The following is a 9,125-nucleotide window of genomic DNA, read 5'->3' as shown; positions in this document are numbered from 1 at the left end:
TTTCCTAAGCGAACCGCTGCTTGGTTAGCGCTCAAACTTCACACAAAGGTCGCATGTTGTGTTCTATTTTGTTTGACACTGGGAACAATGCCGGTATTTACTTGTTTATTCTGAAAATAAAAAAATTCACAGCATATCCACGGGGTGAATGATGATGAGTGGGCGAAGCTCCTGAGGGGAAATCATCGGCAAAACCGTGACTCTTCAGTGAAAGTTCGCCCACATCTGTGTCCGAACGTAACGTCTAGAAAGTCCCGCTTAAACCGCGCGTCGGCACCTTGGGGCTGAGCTCGCCTGATGCGTATTGCAGACGCCTCACGAGCTCTCACTGCATCGGGGTCTGCCTGCCGATACGCGCGCTTTCTCGCCGCTTCCCGTTCTCTGACGTTTTGGAGATCCTCTTCGCGCCGCAGCCGTGCCGCTTCGCGTACGGCAGGGTCCTCGTGCCGTTGCCGTGACGCTTGGGCCTCTCGTTCTCGAACGCTGGGATCTTGGCGGCGTCGTCGCGCAGCCAGACGACACGCTTCGGCCTCCCGCTCTCGTACGGCAGGATCTTGGCGGCGGCGTCGCGCAGCTTCACGGAGCGCTTCTGCCTCACGGGCTCGCACATCTGCAGCCTTATCCATCGGGCGACTCCGAGCGCGCGCCAACAGCGAACGGATTTTATTACAACGCTCCCCGCCATCTAGTAAACAATCCAAGAACTAAACTAGAGGTAGCCACGCCATCTAGTAAACAATCCAAGCGCATCTTTTCATCATATACAAGTACCGCCATCTAGTAAACAATCGAAGAACTAAACTAGAGGTAGCCACGCCATCTAGTAAACAATCCAAGAACTAAACTAGAGGTGGCTACATACATACGTCGAGGATGGACAGACCCACGCCTTAAGGAGCTTCGCCCCTAAAACGATTTACACCTATGGGAAAATGGCGGCCAATGTGGACGGTGCGAGCCAGTGCAAGCTGGTGGTGGAACGGCGGCACCACTTGAGGTATGCAGAGCGAAACGCACGATGGGGATTCACAGCACAAAGGAGCCAAATGAGGTAGCAGACAACCAGAAAATATGTTTCGTCCCTAGTTTAAGATGACAAATAGTTGCATAACAGCTGATACCAATCGTAATAAAATATCATATCTTCACGGTTCATCGTTTGCCAATAAATGTTGGATTTGTTTCCGCACCTCCTTTCACATTTTATGATCGTCTGCTACCCCATTTCGCCCCTTCCTGCTGTGCAAGGAGCGTGAATCCTTACCATCCGGTTCGCTCTGCATACCCCAGGTGGCGCAGTCATTCCAAGATCAACTTGCACTGGCTCGCACGTCCAAATCGGCCGCTATTTTCCTATACGGGAAAACCGTTGTTTATTTATTTCCAGAATAAACAGGGAAGTATGGGCGTTGTTCCCAGTGTCAAACAAAATAAACCACAAAATGCGACCTTCGTGTGAAGCTTCAGTGCGAACCGAGCAGTGGTTCACTTAGGAAAAAAATTTAGTGTTCCAATTATTGTCGTAACCCCCTGTACACAAGAGAGTCTGATACTGAAATGGGCGATGACGAGATAGGACAGGCAACCGGCCATGGGGCTCACTGGCTAAGGCATTATGCTGTGGTGCCCACGGTCACAGGTTTAATCCCAGCCGTAATGGCTGCTTTTCTGACGGAGGTGAACAAAAACGGCCGTGTGTCAAGATATTGCCGCAAACCATACATTGGGTTTGTTTATTTGTGTTTTGCTTTTACCGCCCGGCTGCGCCGGTCTGTGTTATCTCTGCGCCAAGGGAAGCGCGTGTTCCATTCTTTCTTTCTGTGTCGCATGTGTTATCTGTCGTGATAGGGAGAGCATTCCCATCTAATGTGAACAGCCCAGAATAATCTTCTTGGATCTACTATGTTCTCGATGCGAATCGACGTTTCGAGAACCACGCGCGCCGAAAGATAAAAAGCCTGCAGTGCGGACGCCGGAGCATTCGATTCGACGACACTCGCCTGTGCAAGTCACTTTGTTGACCGCTGCTTCGCCGCCTCTGTATTATTTTGAGTTGTTAGGGGAGCACAAGTTCGCTCCAATAAACGTGTTTCTCATTCAAGACAACTGCATCGTCCTTGTGTTCGCGACATCTGGTGGAGGTGCGGGGTACTAGGCCTTTATGCCCTCTACGACATCTCGAAGCCGCCAAGCCAGTCCAACCAGAGAAAGCCCCCGACTGTAAGGATTGCCGATGATCATGTCACCCTGCCACCCCGCGCAAGCTTGATGGTCGCAGTCTACTGTGAAGATGCTGCTCCTGACGTCGACGCTATCGTAGACACTGATCAAAGGGTGCTTCTCGACCGTGGTGTGTCCGTCGCAAGAGGCATTGCGCGCTTCAAGGAACACCAATCCCACATTCTGGTTACTAATTTCACCGAGGAGTACCAGCATTTAAACAAGGGCGCGGCAATTGCATTCCTCGAAGAAGCGCAAGAAGCAAGTGACGTGATCGCGGTCGCCGACTTTGAACGCACACCCGTAGAAACCTTCAAGCCCCCGCAGCCCTTCGACGTGAATCCGGCGCTACCGCAAGAACAACGGAACAAATTATTCGCTTTGCTGCGTCGCTATAGCGAATGTTTTTCGTCGAGCGCAAAACTACGTCAGACCCCTTTAGCGAAGCACCGAATAATAACCGAAGATGGAGCCCGACCTACCCGACAGTCACCGTACCGCGTCTCTTCACACGAACGGGAAGCCATCCGGACTCAAGTCGACGACATGCTCAGCGACGACATTATACAGCCATCGAAAAGCCCCTGGGCTGCGCCCGTCGTACTCGTAAAGAAAAAAGACGGCACATTAAGGTTTTGTGTTGACTACCGGCGACTGAACAAAATCACGAAAAAGGACGTGTACCCCCTCCCCCGAATCGACGACGCCCTCGACCACCTCTGCCACGCGAAGTACTTCTCATCGATGGACCTGAAGACCGGCTACTGGCAAATTGAAGTGGACGAGAGAGACCGAGAGAAGACTGCATTTATAACCCCAGACGGCCTATACGAGTTCAAGGTGATGCCGTTTGGGCTGTGCACAGCACCAGCGACGTTTCAAAGAGTCATGGACACTGTGCTAGCTGGCCTTAAGTGGCACACCTGCCTCGTATACCTCGACGACGTAGTGGTATTCGCCCGGACTTTCGACGAACACCTTGCAAGGTTGGAGTCTGTACTCGAGGCCATTCGTACGTCGGGGTTGACGCTGAAGCCTGAAAAGTGCCGTTTCGCATACGGGGAACTCAAGTTCTTGGGCCACGTCGTCAACGCCGCGGGAGTCCTACCTGACCCGGCAAAAACTTCAGCCATTGCGAACTTCCCAAGGCCGAAAGACAAGAAGGGCGTGCGAAGATTTCTCGGGCTGTGCGCATACTACCGGCGCTTCGTCGCAAACTTCGCACGCATTGCAGAGCCACTCACGCGCTTGACGAAAGATAGCACCCCTTTCAGCTGGGAAAACGACCAAGAAAAAGCATTCTGCGAGCTGCAAAAACGCCTGCAAAGCCCGCCCGTGCTCGCTCATTTCGACGAAAATGCCGAAACGGAAATGCACACGGACGCCAGTGATATAGGCTTGGGTGCCGTCCTTGTCCAAAAGCAAAGCGGCTGCGAAAGGGTAATCGCCTATGCCAGCCGTGGTCTGTCGAAGGAGGAGAAAAACTATTCTGCCTCTGAGAAAGAGTGCCTGGCTATTATATGGGCGATTTCAAAATTTCGCCCATACGTGTATGGAAGGCCATTCAAGGTTGTAACAGACCACCATGCGCTGTGTTGGCTCGCCAATTTGAAGGACCCCTCTGGCCGTCTTGGGCGGTGGAGCTTGCGCCTGCAGGAGTTCGACGTTACAGTGGTTTATAAATCCGGCAGGAAACACTCCGACGCCGACTGCCTGTCCCGCGCCCCCGTCGACCCACCACCACAAGACGCTGATGAAGACAGCGCGTTCTTCGGGATCGTGACGGAGAGCGACCTAGCCGCCCAGCAGCGTGCCGACCCCGACTTACGCGTCATAATCGAGTACCTCGAGGGATGCAACGTTGCCGTTCCTAGGACCTTCAAACGCAGCTTACCAGCATTCAGCCTCAGAAACTCCGTCCTCGTGAAGAAGAATTTCAGCCCCGGAACAAGAGCGAATTACCTTCTCGTCATCCCCGCGGACCTTCGTGACGAAATTTTGGAAGCGTGCCACGACGACCCGTCTTCCGGACATCTCGGCACAGCCCGCACTATTGGAAAAATCAAGGCGAGGTACTACTGGCCCGGCCTTACCTCTGACGTCACCCACTACGTCCGGAGCTGCCGTGACTGCCAGCGACGAAAAACGCCGCCGACAAGACCCGCCGGACTTCTGCAACCGATCGCCGTCCCTTCGAGACCATTTCAACAGATTGGAATGGACCTTTTAGGCCCGTTCCCTACGTCACGATCACAGAACAAGTGGATTGTCGTAGCGACAGACTACATGACGCGCTACGCAGAGACCGCCGCTCTTCCGAGGGGGACTGCACAAGAAGTGGCAAAGTTCTTTATAAGCCAAGTTGTGCTGCGACATGGAGCCCCGGAAGTCCTAATCAGCGACCGCGGAACGGCATTTACTGCGGAGCTGATGCAAGGAGTATTACGCTACAGCAACACGGATCACCGAAGAACGACGGCGTACCACCCCCAAACGAACGGACTAACGGAACGTCTAAACAAGACGATTGCGGATATGCTGTCCATGTACGTCGACGTTGAACATAAGACTTGGGACGAAGTGCTCCCGTATGTCACGTTTGCGTACAACACGGCTATCCAGGAGACGACGCAGCTGACGCCGTTCGAGCTTGTCTACGGTAGAAAGCCGACTACGATGCTCGACGCCATGCTTCCGCATGTAGAAGACGACGACCTCAACGCCGACGTCCACGGATATCTTCAACGTGCGGAAGAGGCCCGCCAGCTCGCTCGAGTTCGTATAACGGACCAGCAGCTGGTGGATGCGGGCCGCTACAACCTCCGACGCCGAGACGCCGAGTACCAACCAGGGGATCGTGTGTGGGTTTGGACTCCCATCCGACGACGCGGACTCAGTGAGAAGCTCCTGCGACGGTATTTCGGACCCTACCAGATTCTACGACGTGTCGGCCAACTTACCTACGAGGTGATCCCCGATGGTGATCCCGGAACATCACGACGACGCACGCGGCCAGAAGTCGTCCACGTGGTTCGCTTAAAACCTTTCTACGGTCGATAACGAATTTTATTTTTATTTTCGGACTGTCGCTTATGTTAGCATCGGGTCGATGCACTCTTAGAGGGGGGGTAATGCCGCGAACCATACATTGGGTTTGTTTATTTGTGTTTTGCTTTTACCGCCCGGCTGCGCCGGTCTGTGTTATCTCTGCGCCAAGGGAAGCGCGTGTTCCATTCTTTCTTTCTGTGTCGCATGTGTTATCTGTCGTGATAGGGAGAGCATTCCGATCTAATGTGAACAGCCCAGAATAATCTTCTTGGATCTACTATGTTCTCGATGCGAATCGACGTTTCGAGAACCACGCGCGCCGAAAGATAAAAAGCCTGCAGTGCGGACGCCGGAGCATTCGATTCGACGACACTCGCCTGTGCAAGTCACTTTGTTGACCGCTGCTTCGCCGCCTCTGTATTATTTTGAGTTGTTAGGGGAGCACAAGTTCGCTCCAATAAACGTGTTTCTCATTCAAGACAACTGCATCGTCCTTGTGTTCGCGACAATATCGGTGCACATTAAAGATCCCGAGGTGCTGAAGATTAACCCGCGGCCCTCCACTAAAGCAAGGCTAATACCCCAGCTGTAGCTTCAGTGCATTTAACCTCACAATCATGAGACATGACAGGTGCCTGTCCAGTCTCGTCACTGTGCACTTTTGTGATTTGCAGTATGAATCAACTTGCCCAACAATACATTTCACTGAAAGGGGCCACGCAGACAAAATGCAAGTTTGTTTTATTCGAAAGATTTCGTGTTTTATAGTGCCCCCAGAACTTGTGCAAAAGCTGATGTTTCTTTATTCACTGAGAAATTAGTCAATTTAACTTGAAATTTTGATTCTCCCGCCAAATCGTGTGTTTTCGTGACAACTGCAATGACGTCACAAGAACAGGACTTCAAGCGAAACCTACTGCGCCATTAGGCTTGGCAGCCAACTGCGGAGCCTTGTTTACCGTCAGTCCTCCTAGATGGCGCTACCATACTGTGCCGGCCTGTTTCACGTCTTTGCTTTGTTTTTGACCGCATTTGCACCTAGCTTGTTGTTGCAGCTGTAGAAAGTAATTGTTTCCTGAAACACTGGGTATGCTCGACAAACAGGGACGTGTAGGACAACGTCGCTTGCGCCAATTGGCCAGTGTCGTGGAAAGCAGCGGAGTGCTGTGCAGCTAAACCAAGCATAGTGCGCCCAATACCAACAGCTGTGTGCATCGCTACTTCTATGCTTACGTGTACTTTCGTAACTTTCATTGCTTGTCCCACCATTCTTACTGCTGTAGATTGAATATGCATTACATTTAGCGCAAATGGCTCGTTCGGCAAGCTTATAAGCCCTGCCTAATTTGTGTTTGCTATTGCTGGCCTCAGCCAATCACACAGCTGGGCATATGACATCATAGGTTCTGTTGCAGAAAATGACTCTGCGATCGCACGGCCATTCCCTTTTTTCCCTATTATATATCTTATTTGAGCAAAGTTTACGTTAAAGAAGGTGTCAGTAGGATTCTAATGAGGCAATCTTTCGAATGAACCAAACGTGTTTTGTCTGCATGGCCCCTTGAAGTCTAATACCTGCGCTGCAGAGCCATTCCAAAGACTTCTGAAGGCCTTCTGATTAACTGTATACTGAGTGGCGCATTGCCTGTCTATTAGGCGCTCTTGTAAGAAAGTATTCAACTGTCAACTGAAAGTTGCCGTGTAGCACAGGCATTACACTTCCTTTAATAGCTATGGATTGAGGGATAGCACAGATGACCCAGCACATAGTTTGGATGTTAGAGACAACACTGCCATGGGGTGCCACAGAACTGGACAGCGCAGTGCTCATGCCATGCGATTTACTTCTACACATGATCCAATGGTGCAGTTGCGAATGTTACATCATTACACCCTATTTGGCCTTTTTGCGCCCACGTCTTGCAAGCATAGTTTAGGATTCAAAAGAATAACAATAAATTAAGCACTAGTAATCGTGGGCAGCACTATTATTTTAAGACTACAGTCTACCCTCGTTACAGCGGATCCAGCAACGATGGACTTCCGGCTACAACAGACCATGTCTGTCAGTTTGTTTGGTCCCCATGTATTTTACGTAGAGTCCACTCTGCTCATAACGGACCCGGCTATAGCGGACTATCGGCTCCAACAGACTAAATTTTAGGCGAAAATTGTTTTGACTGAATGTTTATAGCAAACTTCCGCAGCAGACTTCCACGGTGCCAACACCCGATATGCTTTTTCTTTGTTTATTTTGGTAAGGAAACTTATGTCTGGCAACATTGTCAGCAGCCAAGCCGGTGCCAGTGGCCATTTTTTCTTTTTGGTGCGACCAGCAGCATGATTGGCAAGGTAGCTGATTTCACTGTTGGATGAACTAAGCATGATTAACGCTGTTGAACATGACGAGAAACAAGTCGATATCACCAAAAGTACAGGCCTATCTAAGCAAGCAGACCGCTTGACCGTCAAGAACAAGGCCGCTGCCGATAAACACGACCATGGTGAGATAGAAAAACAGCACGTTCAAATCCACCCTCTCCAGCCCCTACAGGTGGCGCTGCGGAAAACAGCTATGGCGGATGGGACGGTGATCAGGACACCGTAGAAATGTGCACGCCAGCATCAGCAACGGCCTAAAAGCCCGTAGTTCATCTAGAAACAATTACTTTCTTAAAAAATGAACACAGGAAGATGTGGCTGAATGTGACACAACATTCGATTTGTTTCAAGGTATCTGGTGAGGTGCAAAAGGAGCCGCGTGCAACGCAATCCGCTGAGCACGGCTTAGGCCGCAGGAAGTGGTTTGAAAACAAACCTGCCGTAGTGGGCAAGAAAAGTGCTATACGATGCGCAACGCCGCTAAGTTTTGGGACACTGTTGCAGTATACGTTATTGCAGCGTACGTGTTCATTTTTTTTTTTTTGCCCTGTGTGCCTGCTAAGCAGAAGGCCATGCCCACCATGCGCGAACGTATGATATGTGCGTGTTGCGGTGTTTTGCATGGGTGTAGTAAAACCTAGTTCTTGCTTTGTGCAGTAAAACCACAAAGATGAGGCTCTCATTACGTCGCATCACATGGTTACAAAGTGAACGCGTCAGCATATGAAAAAGAAACATGTAAGCCTACATATTTACGCGTGCATGTAGCATACACTGGCATGTGATATTAAAGCGTACCTGAAAATACAGACATTACAGTTGCACTTTTGGCTTGTGGTAATCTCCTGGCTGGAATTGCCTTATGTTGATCTGACTGCCAGTAAGGTTTTTAAGTGCGTCGATGCTTATCACCAAAACAACAACGGGGGTTACCAAATGCACTCAAGAGATCGCATTTGAACTACCAGACCCACATCTAAAACATCTCACTTCAATATAAGTATTATAGTATTCAGTCATTAATTACTAAATTCATCACCACATTTGCTTCTCCGCTTCGCGTGCAAAAAGTTTTCATTTGTACCGCTTATAACTACACATAAACCAAGATCGGTTGACACAACATGTGGGAAAGAATGTGAATACTATCCGTAAAAGACGATCACCCGGTTATACAAGAAGCCTGCAAAAGCGGCACCCTCACAGCAAACCGCTATAATTTGCGGCAGCCATAATTCAGTAGAAAATAGTTAAGCATCAAGTAAGCATGGATGTGTCCAAAGGACGTGTTTTTTTTTCCCGCAGCACACACCGATGAGGTCCACAACTTTTTTTCATTTACCCACAGCTTCTGTAGCTTTAAGAAAGTTGAGAGAATATAACGCTTGTTTAGCCGATATTTCCCGATTATATATGCGGCATTGTCGAGTATTATGCTGGCGATTACTATTTTTCTTTTGCTTCTGCGAGGCCTC

Source organism: Haemaphysalis longicornis, unplaced genomic scaffold (assembly GCF_048455015.1).
Source record: "Haemaphysalis longicornis isolate Haplotype H1 unplaced genomic scaffold, Haemaphysalis longicornis Haplotype H1 scaffold_10, whole genome shotgun sequence".
NCBI lineage: Eukaryota > Metazoa > Arthropoda > Arachnida > Ixodida > Ixodidae > Haemaphysalis > Haemaphysalis longicornis.
Note: the sequence above shows the minus strand (reverse complement) of the source record.